Consider the following 15,027-nt stretch of genomic DNA (forward strand, 5'->3'; position numbering starts at 1 on the left):
GGAGATGATGGCGATGATGGAGATTATGGAGGAGGAGGAGGTAGAGGAGCCAGAGGGAGGCAGGGAGGGAGAGGTGTGGAGAGAGCAGTGCGGCAGGGGAGGATAGAGAGAGGGAGAGGTGGATTGGCTATCAGAATCGGGAGAGAGGGGAGAGTGGGGGAGGTGCTAGCTGCAGTGGGGGGGGAGGAGGAGCTGAGGAGACCAGCACAGAGGAGGAGAGTAGATGTACTCCCACCTCCAGCACCGAGGACAGGGCGAGTGGGAGGGGTTCCTCCAACATAGGTACCGCTGCGGGTTCGAGTGCTAGGTCATGTGGAGGATGTGCAGATCCGGACCTTGCAGATTACCGTTTAGCAGCTGCAGGCGCAGATTTCGACCTATCAGCGACAGATTTCTCAGTTGACCACTGAGAGAGATACTGAGATAGAGCGGCGAGGACGAGCGGAGGAGGCATTGGCGAGTGTGCAGAGAGCAGCGGCAGGTGGTCCGATGAGAGACACCCTTAGAGAGCTGACGCGGAGAGTGCAGGAGGTAGAGTATTATAGGTAGCATTATGAGGATGCAGTACCCAGGGATCGGCGAGTGGAGAGTTTTGCACAGTCGAGATCTAGTCGATCTCGAGCCACTGGGACACGATCTGAGAGCCGAGGTGTGACGGGGCCACCGAGACAGGACCTTCCTGGAGATCCAGGGGTGGGTGCATCGGGAGCGAGACCATCTCCGTCAGGAGATAGTCATACTTGAGAGACAGGTTCTCTATTGTTTTTTTTGAGTAGTTGTTATTTGTTGGACACATTTTGTACATTTTGATCAGTTTTGAGATATATATATATATACATATACATATATATATACATATATATATATATATACATATATATATACATATATATACATATATATATATATACATATATATACATATATATATATATATATATGTACATATATATATATATATATACATATATATATATATATATGTATATATATATATATACGGCACCATTTTTGATCATGTGATGTGTTGATATGGATGCATTGATTTTATGTGATGATGTAATGCTTAAATATATGATGTAATGTATGATGCAGGATGTATGCTTTTTATATGCTGTGAGATGTATCTTGAAAATGAGATGTATGTTTTATTTATGCTGCTAAATGTATCGTGATATGTAAATGATGTTAAATGATATGGAATGATGTGTATGCAACTAATTGTAAAATGATGTGCAACTAATTGTAAAATGATGTGCAACTAATTGTAAAATGATATGCAACTAATTGTTTTTGGAGCATCCCTCGTTCTGTATTTGCCATCCGATATAACCATATTTTTGCTTTCTTTGTAAATATCATCATTGAGCATTTATTGATATTAGGATATGTTGAAAATTTATACAAGCATAATGGTATAATTGAACCATAATGACTTGAGTAAAATTTACATGATATTTGATTTTGCAAGATAGCACAAGCGTCAAGGTATAATTGAACCAGGACGACCTGAGTGCGTATTGCGTAAATAGACAAGATTTGATCATTTGTATGCGTGAAGTGGAATCAAGCCTTCAGTGATATTCGATGTATCACGTCTCGAGGCATGTATTCACACAGGACAAGTGATCGCCTCCCAAACAGAAGACTAAGAAAATATTGGAAGTTCCCCTTGACCTCTAGCTGTGAAGCATTTAGTGAGACAAGGAAGAGAATCCAATAATGCAAAAAGTTCAAAATGCAAAACTAGTTAAGATTTTATGCTATAGTGCAACATTCAGTACTTCAGAAAATCATCCATCCTTGATATTTGTGTGAATTGTTGAGTTTTGGTTTTTGCGATGAAGCATAGTGTGTTTGGTTTTTGTGGTTTGTTGGATGTCATGTTTTTGAGTTTTGCATCTAGTCTTGATGTTTTGAATGTTTGCAATATTGATACGATTTATATGCCCCTAACTGAGTGTGCCTCTTGATGTGAATATATACAGTGATTCCAAGCCACGGTGGATTAGTGGTAAGAGGATATATATAGACAAATCAGGATAGTGACTATGCTAAGTATGTCCTGAATGGATATTTGCTAAGTGTCGGGCGATGGCCGATAGTGTTTGTATGGATAACATGGTATGGAAATAGATAGAGGAGCCGTTCTTTCGCAAGGGCGCCTGTTTACCAGGTTTTCACCATTTGTTTTTATTGTACGTTGTTTTTGCTTTTTCTGGATTTTTTTTTTTTTTGATTTTTTTGTTTGTTTTGGGCTTTTTTCGTGCACTAGGCTACTTTAAGTATAGTACCTTTTCAGATGGATGCTGTTAGTTGGTTCGTCGAGCACATCTCCTTCAGAATTTGTTAGCTGATAAGCACCTGATCCATAAACGGATATGATAACATAGGGACCCAACCAGTTAGGTTCAAATTTCCCTTTCTTTTCTCGATCTTGCTGATTTCTTGGATTTTCTTTGAGGACTAGGTCACCAACCTTGAAGTTGCGGGGAATGACCTTGTGATTGTAGCTCCTGCACATGTGTTGCTGATATGCTTTGAGATGAGTATAAGCATGTTGGCGTCTTTCATCTAATAGCTCAAGTTCTTGTAGACGATTAACTCGATACTCTTCATCTGGGATTAAGCCTTTCAAAGAGACTCGGAGAGATGGGATCTCTACCTCCAGGGGTAAAATAGCCTTTGATCCATAAACCAATGAGTATGGTGTTGCTCCTGTAGGTGTGCGGATGCTGGTTCTGTATGCCCAAAGTGCTGGATTGAGTTGTATATGCCAATCTTTGCCTGCATCATTCACCATTTTCTTGAGGATTTTCAGGATTGTCTTGTTAGATGCTTCCGCTTGACCATTTCCCTGTGGGTAATATGGTGTAGAGAACCTATGTTGGATTTTGAATTTTTCACATAGCTCTTGGACATCTTGATTTTTGAAGGGCCGTCCATTATTTGTAATGATTGAACTTGGAATACCATATCTGCAGATTAGATAATTTAGGATAAAAGAGGCAATTTGTTTCCCGGTCACCGTGGTCATGGGAACTGCTTCTATCCATTTGGTAAAGTATTCTGTTGCTGTTATAATGAACTTGTGTCCATTTGAAGATGACGGATGAATTTTGCCAACTAGGTCCAGTCCCCACTGGCAAAAGGGCCATGATGTTGTAAAGGGCTGCAGTTCCTGTGCTGGTGCATGTATTAGATTACCATGAATTTGGCATTTAGGACATTTCTTGGTGAAATGATATGAGTCTTTCTCCATTGTAGGCCAGTAGTATCCCATCCTTAGAAGCTTTTTAGCAAGAGTAGTGCCACTTGAATGTGTGCCACAAATACCTTCATGAAGTTCGTGTAAAGCCAAATCAGAATCATTATGATCAAGACAACGAAGAAGAGTACCATCGAGACCTCGACAATATAAAGTATCAGCGGTAAGGGTGTAACGAGCAGCTTGTCGGATAAAGTTACGTTTTTGGTTACGGGATTGGTCAATGGGTAAGATATTGTGCTTGAGGTAGTCGTATATTTGTCCATATAACAGAGAATCTGAACCAGTCAAGGCATAGATAACATGGGATTCAGAGTGGTCATAGGCGGGGGAGAACAGTTGCTCTACCAGGAACTCATAACGACTCTGTTGCTCTGGAATTTGTAGTAGTGAAGCGATAGTAGCCATTGCATTGGCTGCTTTGTTGTTCAACCTTGGTATTTGCTCGAAGGTGATGTGCACAAAATACTATTTGAAGTCATCCACCATTCATTTGTAGGGTAGTAGCTTGTCATCCTTTGTCTGATAGTTGTTATTGATTTGATTAATGACCAGTTGTGAGTCGCCGTAGACTTTTAACTCTGTGATTTTCCATTCTATGACCATTTTGATGCCTATGACCAGTGCCTCATATTCAGCGACATTATTGGTGCATGGAAACATAAGTCTGTATGATCTGGGTATAGTGTGTCCTTCAGGAGTGATGAATAGAATGCCGGCCCCTGAACCATGTTGAGTATAGGATCCGTCAAAGTATAGGGTCCAGTGTTTGGTAGAAAGAGCAAGAACGTCCCTGTCAGGAAATTCGATCTCCATGGTGTGTTTGCCTGGGAGTGGTGCTTCAGCCAACTGATCTGCAATTGCCTGTCCTTTGATGGCTCGTCTTTCTGTGTATTGGATGTCAAATTCACTGAGAATCATGACCCATTTAGCTAATCGGCCTGTAAGAGCTGCCTTGCTGAGTAGATATTTGAGAGGATCAATTTTTGCTACTAGCTTTATAGTGTGTGCTAGCATATAATGTCGGAACTTCTGAGATGCGAAAACCATTGTTAGGCAAGCCTTTTCAATGAATGTATAGTTGAGTTCATAGCCATTCAATGTTCTACTAATGTAGTATATGTCGCGTTCCTTTCCTTGTTGATCTTCTTGTGCCAATAATGCCCCCAGTGAAATATCTGTTGTTGAGATATATAGAATAAGTGGCTTTCCGGCGACTGGTGGTACTAGAACTGGTGGATTCATTAGGTACTGTTTGATTTGATAAAAAGATTCTGCACACTTAGCCTCCCATTTGAATGGTAAATTTTTGTGTAGCAAATGGTTAAATGGTAGACTTTTATCTGCTAGCTGAGCGATGAATCGCCTGATTGATTGAAGTCGTCCCTGTAGAGATCTGAGTTGACTGATATTCTGTGGTGATGGCATTTCCATAATGGCTTGTACCTTTGCTGGATCAACTTCAATACCCTTAGCTGAGACTATGTAGCCTAGTAACTTGCCTGATGTAACCCCGAAGACACACTTCTTAGGGTTAAGCCTGACTTGGAATTTCTCCAATCGATCAAAAATCTTTGTTAGGATGCCAAGATGTTCTGCTCTGGTGAAGGATTTAGCTAGTAAGTCATCCACATAGTCTTCCATAAATGTGTGCATCATGTCATGGAATATTGTGGTCATTGCTCTTTGATAAGTGGCCCCTGCATTCTTTAAGCCGGAAGGCATAACATTCCAACAGTACGTTCCCCAAGGACAGGTGAACGCGGTTTTATCTTGATCTTCTGGGGCTATTTTGATTTGATTATAGCCTGAGAAACCATCCATTAGTGAGAGCATTGCATGGCCTGCTGTGAGATCTACAATTATGTCGATACTTGGCAGAGGAAAGTCATCCTTTGGACAAGCTTTGTTGACATCTCTAAAGTCAGTGCATATTCTGATACTACCATCTGGTTTTGATATTGGAACGATATTGGAAATCCACTCTGCATAGTCAATGGGTCGGATGAATCCGACGTCTAATAATTTCTTTAGTTCAGTTTTGACCATGAGTGCCACCTGTGGATTCATCTTTCGTAGCTTTTGCTTGACTGGCTTAACTCCTGTAGAGATGGACAGATGATGCATGATTAAGTGTGGATCCACTCCGGGCATATCAGCATATGACCAAGAAAAGTTGATTTGCTATTTTTTAAAGAAGATGATGAATGCCGATCTTTCTTCCTCGGTCAGAGATTCTGCAAGGTGTATATTTCTGGCTGCTTTTGTGGTACCAATGTTGATTGATTGAGTGGGCTCAATCAATATGGGCGATCACTCATGAAAGTGCTTAGGAAGAGTGTCAAGTCTCCCATCGTTAGGTGCCTTAAAAAGGTTTTCACCCTTCGATGCGTCCTTTATTTTTACTTTTTTATGATCTAGAGCTGCCATTGACTGGTTTTCAGCATTAGATTCTTTATTTGATTCATTTTTGCGACTGAGAAACTTGGCACTCCCTGATTGATAGATATCGTTATTTTGTTAACTGGTAGAGCCTGTTTCCGGATTTACAGTACATAGGTAATGGACAATAGATGCATCATCTGGGAAAATTGGCATATCATTTGTTTCAGGTTCGTTCCAGTCGATGAGGTCAGGAAAGACAAGTGGTAAGGAATCGTTGGGTGGATCAAGTTCGGCTACCGTAAGTGTTAGGATAGAGTTTTCATCGTGATGGGTCTTGGGTTTAAAGAAATTTAAGATTTCGTCGAGGTCCTTGATGGTATCATCTTCCACATAGACTTGTTCATAATGTTTTTGTTCACTTTCCTGGGTGTCGTAGATATTTTGCAGTCCAAATTCAAGAGGTCTATCTTCTGCGTTATGTTCTTCTTGAGAAAGGGATATAGAATCAGTATCATCCAGGATATCAGTAGTAGCATTGGAGCAGGTACCCCATTCATATTCATTGGAATCTGTCTCATAGGCATCATCCCAGATTTTATCTGTGCTGTAAACAGGTGTGTTGTATGGTGAAAACAAATCTTTAATGATGGATACCATTTTGATGGTTTTTGTAGATTCTGTATCAGATCCGTCTTCTACTTGCTGGATTTGTTCATAGACTGTACTTTTTCGGGGAGAAATAATGGTATCTGGAGATGACCTGATTTGTTCTTGAGATATTGGTGTTTGAATATGAGCTACAGCTGCAGATAGGACCTTCTTGTGACTTAGAAGCTTTTCCTGATGTAACTTCTGATCTTGACGTTCCCGTGCCTTGCGGATTGTTTCTGCTGATTCAAAAAGTGCTTCCTGCCAGGATTCTTCTTTGTACTTCTTTTCCTTCCATTGAGGTTTTGTAGTTGTGTGTAGCAGCCGTTTTAATAGGAATGTGAGTTTAGAACCCAATCCTGCTTTGTTCCTACTAGGTTGTGAAGGAAGATCTATAGGTTCAGTGACTCCTTCTTTGCGTTTTCCAATAGGTCTGTTACCTCCATATCCCATTTGTTTCATGATTAAGTAGCCTTTTCCATACAGGTGTGTTGGTAGAACAATGTCCAGAGCGGCTGCTCTATGATTTTCTTCCTCATCTTTGTATAACCAGCTAAGAATGTCCTTGTCCTCTGATTCATGTGCTAGAGTACCCAATTGGATGAAGGTACCATCAAATTTAGTGATGGGCTGAGTAGCTAGTTGTGTTGATGTAGTAGGCAAACCATGTGATCTAGGCGAGGTTGGCAATTTTGCCAAACATAAAGGCTCCAAAGAGTATTCTCCCATGCCTTGGTCTTTGATTTGGATTTTCTGCTTGAAGTCTACCCATAAGGAGTTGGGTTTTGCTGTGTGTGGATCTGATGTCGAAGATTGCTACTTTTCTCTATTATGAGGAACCAAACTGTCTTGGGCTTCCCCCATTGCATTACAATGTTGAAATGGATTGTGATCAGCTGATATGGAGATTTCTTGTCCATCATAAGGAAACTTGACACACTGGTGATATGTAGAAGGTACTGCTTGCATTTCATGTATCCAGGGTCGTCCTAATAAGATATTGTAGGTGAGATCAATATCTAAGACCTGACATATAGTATCCTTTTGTACTGGGCCTACTTGTATAGGTAATATCATTGTGCCTTTAGAGGACCGCTCTTCATCATCATATGCTTTTATGGTAATCTTTTTGCAAGGATCAATAGATTCTTCTGAGAAGCCTAATGCACGGATAAGCTTTAAAGTACATATATTAAGGCCGGCTCCTCCATCGATTAGGACTCTCTTGACTCGGTGTTTGCAAACAATGACTTCAATATGGAGAGGAGTATTATGCGGATGACTCAATGAGGTATTGTAATGCTCTGAGAAGGTGAGGTTATGAGGTCCTGTCATATGGGCGACCATGGCTTGAAATCTGTCTGTATCCAGATTTTGAGGTACATTTGTTTCCAATAGTGCTTGCTCCAATATGTCTTTGTGCTTGGGTGATAGTTTCAATAATTCCAGGATAGATATCTGAGCTGGAGTCTTGCGTAGTTGGCTAACCAAGTCATATTGGATTTTTGGTGTGGCAGTTGTAGGTGCAGTATGTCCTTTTAAGACATATTTCTGAGTGCGGATTGTTACATTGACAGATTCATGATCACGCTGATCTCGGATGGTGATGACATTTACTTGATGATCTTCAGCTGATATGTGGTTGATGGTGTTGTTGTAGATGTGATTAATACGAGCACCGCGTGTATCATCTGAAGTAGATGCTCCATCCTTGTTGTAATTTGGGAGAGGATTTTTAAAGGCTCCGTGATCACCATTTGTTTTGAGACCATCAATCGTTAAGTCACCTCGATCAATCATGTCCTGGACTATGTGTTTCAATCTCATGCATTCGTTTGTTCTATGACCCTTGTTGCGATGGAAATCACAATAGTGTGAATCATTCTACCAAGGTGGTTTGATTGGGGGTTCATAATTGTTGATTGGAGGCAAAGAAAGAATTTTGTTTGCCAAAAGTTCTCTGAATGCTGATTCTAATGATTGTCCCAGTGGTGTAAAAATATGCTTTTGGAAATTGTTTGTGTTGCGTGAATTGTTGTTAGGTCCTGGATTCATGTTCTTGCTTTGAGTATCATTGGTGTTATTTGTGTTGAGCTGTCCTTGATCAGTGTTTGGTTCATATGTGTTAGCATTTGGTGCAGCATTTTTAAGATTTTTCGTGTTCTGAGGATTTCCAGATAAAGCAAGCACTGGTTGTTTAGATTTGGGATCATGTGATTCGTTGTTGCCTTCGTTCTTGTTTCGAGTCCAAAATCGAGATTTGTCAAAGTTGGTGTTGTTTTGGTTATTGTAGTTTGATGAGTTTGTTCCTTCCTTGTAGAATTTGAGTGTTCCCTTTTTGACACATGCTTCCTCTACTTGAATGCCATTTTCAATCAATTTAGCGAAAGATGGTATGCATTGAAGTTTTAGTCTGTAACTCATTTCGCCATTCAAGTTATCAATGAAGATTTCCATTTTCTCTTTTTCAGGAATATCTCGAGGATATCTGGAGACCATGCGTCACCAACGTTGAAGGAACGCCATGAATGTTTCATTGTTCTTTTGTTTGATGTTGCAAACATCTAGCATGGTTATGGCATGTTGGATGTTTTAGGAATAGTGGGTTATGAATTTGTTAACCAATTCATTAAATGATCTAACAGGTGGCAAAATTTTGGATAACCATTCCATGGTTTGCCCACCCAAGCTTTTGGGGAATAACCTCATCAAATAGGTGTCATCATGAGCAAATTCAAGGCTTAGTGTGCAAAATTCCCATACATGATCTCTGGGATCACTTTTCCCATCATATTTATCAAATTTGGGAACGTCCGAGTTTGGAGGAAAAGGCACCATGTTCAAGCTTCTGTCAAATGGATAAGGACAGATTTCATTTAAAGAGTACCGCACTGTTGTCCCTTGTTGCATATCCTGTATTTGCCTTTGCAACATTTGCATTTGTTTAGTAAGGGCTGCCAAGGGTATATTGTCTTGCCGAGGAAAAAGTTCTTGCCTTGTATTGGTTCTTAGATGAAAAGGTGTGGTAAATGGTATATGTTGTTCTGGTGTTTCTAGTTCAGGTATACGCATTTCTGGTATGCGTTGTTCGGGAATGTGTTGTTCAAAGTTATGTTGTTCAGGTATGTGAGTTTCTTCTTCTCTGTGTTGTTCTTGATATGCATATTGCCGAGATCCGGTTTGAAAAATGTTTGGGTCGAAATCTTCAGGAAGTTTAATGCCCTTGCTTGTGAGCATCAACATATATTTTTCCTTGTCATTTTCCATGAGCTTTTCGACAAGTTTTTGGAAGGAGGGATTTACTTGACATTCCCGAAGAAGGGCTTCAGTAATTTCAGGTTCTTCTACGGGTGGAACTTCAAAAGGATTTGATAATCTTCGATTCATACTGGACTCAGCGGGTGTCTCGCTTTGTTTGTTACTTTGAGAGCGAGTAACAGACATTTTAGTAGAAGCTTTCAGTGATGAAAGGGACAAAAGCCTCCTCGATGTGTTGCTCGGGCGTTGGTGGTTCTGGTCGAGATGTGTTATATGTGATGCACTCGTCGGGCAAGAATGCTGGATTGATTTTTCCGCCGCGGTTTATGGTTTGATTAAAACCAGACTTTTGACAGTATGCTCTTGTCTTCAAGGGTTCCTTGTCAAATTCGCTAGATTTGTTTTGGATATAACGTTTGACGTGATGAAGGAATACCTGATGAGATTTGAAGAGTTGACGATTGATGTATAAAAACTTATTTCTCTTGATGAATTTGGAAAGACTAGGTTGTCGTTTCTTCAACGTGATGTTACGATAGAGGTTCTTTCTTCTCAGAATAAGGGGATTAGTCATGCAAGAGTGATCAATGATTTCCTTTGATTTGTTTGGATTCAGTTGGTTTTTGTTTTTGAAAATTTCAAATCTTACTTTATCAGAATGAAAGTTTAGATGCCCCTTCACGACAAAGCGTGTCAAATGATATGGATAAAAGCTTCCCGATCTGGAAACTGGATTTGACGATTTGAGAATTTTAAACAAGTGTTTTGAGATAGAAATCCGTAAGATGGTAAAGGATTTTGATGACACTGATGATGAAAATTTTCCGAATTATGATAGGAGAGACATCCTCTGTTGTGCGATTTGTTTAGGATTCAGACAACTTTGTTTAACACAAATTTAGCTTGAGAAAAGTTTTTAATAGTTTGTTTTTGTCACTTTGGTTTGATAAAAGATGATTTTTGATGAAAAAGTCTTCTAAAATGTTTTTGAAATTTTCAAAATTTTGCAGTTTTGGACTCTCTGTTTTTCGGCCTTGGATCACGTGCTAAAACAGAGTTTACATGCGCTACTGAATTTACCTGATGCGCTAAAAGAATGAGCACACGCGCTAATCTACCCCTAGAAACGCGCTAAAGTTTGGATTTTGGAAAATTTTTGTTTAACTGGTGAAAAATCTATGCGCTATACTGGGCTTTACACGCGCTAACTGTTGGAGTATATGCGCTAAAATATGGTTTCTACGCGCTAAGCTGTTTCTTCCACGCGCTAAAGTTAGGACTGTTGAAATTTCTTGTTGAATTTTTTGAAAAAGTTACGCGCTACACTGGGTCTGTGAAGCGCTAACTGTTTTGTTTTATGCGCTAATTCTTGGTTCCCACGCGCTAAAGGATTATTACTGTTTTTGCCCGAGGATAAAATGCTACTGTTTTAATTTCACGCGCTAATGTGAGGTTTGGATGCGCTAACAAAAGTCTTCCACGCGCTAAGATGTTGTTCTTATGTGCTAGACTGCCCTGATTTTTCCGTTTGGGTGATTTCTTGAGGTTTTTGATTTTTGTTGAGAAATTTTCAAGTGCGATAGATGATTTTCTAAAGTAATAACTGCAAGCACGGCACAAAAAGTACAACCATTTTGCCTAATCTAACAAAAAGTGTATGTTCTGCGAGGATGTGTTCAAATCCCCAATGTTTTAACAGGTTTGGATATAAGTAATACACTTCAGAAAGACTCTTTATTCAAGGGTCATAAATAACATCATAGCCCACTAGTCTCGATACTTCGTCAGCTCAAACAGCCGTGTCACCCCCTAGGGGGCGCCCTTTTTTTGCCTTTTGCCAGAAGTTAACCCAAAGTGAATTGCTTCACAGTTGAGTAGTTATCTTGGGAGATATATGGTGAGTAATCTTGGGGGCGGATTCTTCCCCACCCTTGCACTATGATGTTACAAATGTTTGGTTACTGACTCGGTTCAAAGTTTCTAATTCTATTGTTCTTAATCAGGCTTCCTGTTCGACCGTTAGTGATAAACTCCCTCAGGAGGCTTCCCAACCTTTAGAACAAAGGCTTTACGTATCTCGAGGATACTGGGGGAAGGCTAATCACTGCGCGCAACCGTTGAAAAGGACTTTCGTCATTTTCCACATTTGATTATAGTGGGTTGGAATTCTTGGTGTCAAAGTCGTTCCCCACTTAGGTCATTCCCTTCACACCGGCCATAAACGACTTTAAGAGTTGATTGCAACTCCTTGGGAAGGCAGGCCTGCTAAAGGATTTAAGTGCTTTGAAATAATGAAAGCTGTAAGAGTGGGCTGGATTTTTGATCACCCAGTTAAGGGGAGAGCATATTCCTACCACTTTCGAGACAAAGCAATCAATTTTATTTTAGCCTTTCAAATCAGTGATTTTGCTAAAATCTATGTGGAGATGTTGCTCCACAAAAACATGATGTTCATTTTTATCCTGTCAAAGCAATGATTTGCTGATCTATGAAAGGAATTTTGTCAATAAAGCAAAATTTTTTGATGTGTTGGTCAACAAAAGAAATCGTTAAAAGGGGAAGATCTTCCCTCTTTAGTTGTAATTGACTCTAGACTTGTGTGATTCTTTTACTTGACAGAAATTTGAAGTGAATCTTTTTATGCACCAAAGGATGGTGAGGTTCCTTTTAAAATTTTTGCCAAAATAAAATTTTGTTGGTTCTTTTTAGAGCTTCCAAAATGAAGTGTTTTTCTCCTAAAAAAAGCAAGAAGATGTTGGATAGTAGTTCGTTTTATAGCCCAAAAGAAACTAGTGAGTTCAATTTTAAGACTAAAAGATGTTGTAAAATTTTAAACTAACTTAACTAAGTTAGAGAAAATTTTAAAGTATCTAAAAATTCTAGAATCACGCTCGCTTCTGCAACAAATGTGGTTAGCAGCCTGCAAGCAAACCAAAGAGAATTGTTAGCTGATTTGGTGGACTTCCACAAGTCTTAAATTTCTTTTTCGGTTACAGTTTTAAAATTTTCCTCTGCCTGTTATGCGCTACAAAAAGGCTTTTACGCGCTACAATAGAGACTGGATGCGCTACAACTATTTTCCGCTGCGCTACATTGTTCAATGAATGCGCTATTTTGCAAGTTAGAAGCGCTGTTCTGTGGTTTTGCTGAGACCTGCAGGAAAATTTTGAATTTGATGCACTAATGTTTGAACCGCACGTGCTAGATGATGGACTATAAGCGCTGAACTGTGGATTGTATGCGCTATTCTGGTTATTGCCTGTGCTACTCTGTGTTTTACCCGCATCGAGATCTACAGGAAAGATGTTAGAGGGAGTTTATGCGCTACAAAAATGTTTCCACGTGCTAGTTTGTAGACTGTACGCGCTAAACAGGGAGCTGGATGCGCTAGTCTGTTTCCTTGATGCGCTAAACAGTGAGTTGAAAGCGCTAATTCATTTTCCCCGCGTGCCTACAAAAGAGGTTAGTTTCAAAAACCGATGTGATATTTGGGGTCGAGCCCCACGGTGGAACGCCCCACGGTGGGCGCCAGAAATGTATGCGGGAAAAGTGGGCGAATAAAACTTAATATGTGAAAATTTAGTTAAATACTAGTCCACACACACACACAGGACTTCTTGATGCAAGCTATGGAGTAACGTAGTGTTACTCATCTTCCCAAGGAGGGTCCCATGGTTCTCTATCTCACAATGTCCCTCAAACCAATGTTTTTGCTCTCAGATCACTGAGCAAAATGGTTTAGGGATGGCAAATGTAAGAACGAGGGATGCTCTGATAGATTTTTAGAATGAAATGTGTTATAAGCTATGTATGATAATAAACTAAATGATAAGATGACAAGATTAGTATGAATACTATCCTAGCATACTATATTTAGTCTATGATTGAACTAAAATGATAAAGAAAGTAATCTAAACATGCATATTTAATCTACTTCCTGATTTAAAGAGAGGCTAAATGATGAGCATATGTGAAATGAAAGCTTGAATATATTTGAGCATAAGTGTGATGCTTCAAATTTGAAAGATGATTGTTGAGAATGGAGGAATGAGAGCTCTATTTATAGCATAAACAGGGCAATGGATGGTCAAGATTGAAAGGTTTAATCAAGGGCCAGGTTTGAAAGTTGGGGATCCATGTGCACAATTGGCACCAATGAAATGGTGACAAATGTCAACATAGGGTTGGGTTGAGAGAAGAGGTTGGAGGTATTAAAGGCCTGAGAAGACCTCATGGTTATCTAAAGGCTAAGGGTCAAGTCTAATTTAAGATTACCCACTGGATTAAGAGTTAATCCAAGGATAAACCTTTGTGCAAATGATTAAGAGATAATCATGGTCAAAGCATTAATGGCCTGATGAGACCCTTGGGTTGGATAGAGGTTGAGTCAAAACAAATGTTTTAACCATGTGGGAGGGTTTGAATTAACCATTAATGGTTATTGGAGACTTTAGGGATTAAGTGGTTGAAGGTTGGAAGCCTTCAATGGTTTTCAAAGACTTTAAGGGTTTTGGTGGTTGAAGGTTGAAAACCTTTAATGGTTATCAAAGACTTTAAGCCATTTGAGAAGTGACTTCCCTTTGCTTAGGGATGTGACAAAGTTTAGAGGAGGGTTAGGTTAATTAGAAGTGTTTAGAAGATTCTAGAAGGGATTAGAAAGGGGTTTGGGATTTTGCAAGTGGATGGAGGGATAATAGGATTTAATTGAATTAAATGATTTAATTCAATTTGGTTGAAATTTGGGGAAATTGAATAAATTAGATTTATTCAATTTGGGATAACTATTTAATTAAATTTGAATTTAATTAAAAGTGGATAGGGGGATTTAATTGAATAAAATGATTTATTCATTAAATGGTATAGTGAATTTTATTTAAATAAATTGAGTAATTTACTTAATAAAATAGAGGAATGTGGATAATTTAATTAAATTGGATTTAATTAAATAGAGAAATGAACATAAAATATTCATTTAGGAATATGGTCATTTTTATACGTCTACAGACATCAATGTTACCTCTATGTCTATGGCAAGAGTTGATAAAATCTTCCCCTAGAATTGCCTTCACTGCATCTATGATCAACCCATGCGAGTAGTTTAAAATGACCTTAAGCCTTTTGTCCGTCCCCTCCCCCAAAAATGACATTTGTATTTTGTCTAAGATAAGTTTGATGGGTATGTCCATTCTTAGGTTGCAACACTTAGCAAATTAAAGTTGGAAGGGTGAGTTATGACATGTTGTTGTGGAGGATAAATAGTTGGGATCAATCTGTCCATCGTATATTGCACCACCTACCACTACTTGATGACATCATGTCATCTATGCCAAAAATCAATTGATATCTACAAAAATCTGTTCTAGATCATGTGAATAGTATTTCCAAGGTGAGAGAATTCGTTTGGCCTACATTTTCGTGCGTTTTCTAGTTGGTCCATCATCCTATGCCTTCGTCAGAGACAAAAATGT

The sequence above is a fragment of the Cryptomeria japonica genome, chromosome 11, assembly GCF_030272615.1.
Source record: "Cryptomeria japonica chromosome 11, Sugi_1.0, whole genome shotgun sequence".
NCBI classification, from domain to species: domain Eukaryota; kingdom Viridiplantae; phylum Streptophyta; class Pinopsida; order Cupressales; family Cupressaceae; genus Cryptomeria; species Cryptomeria japonica.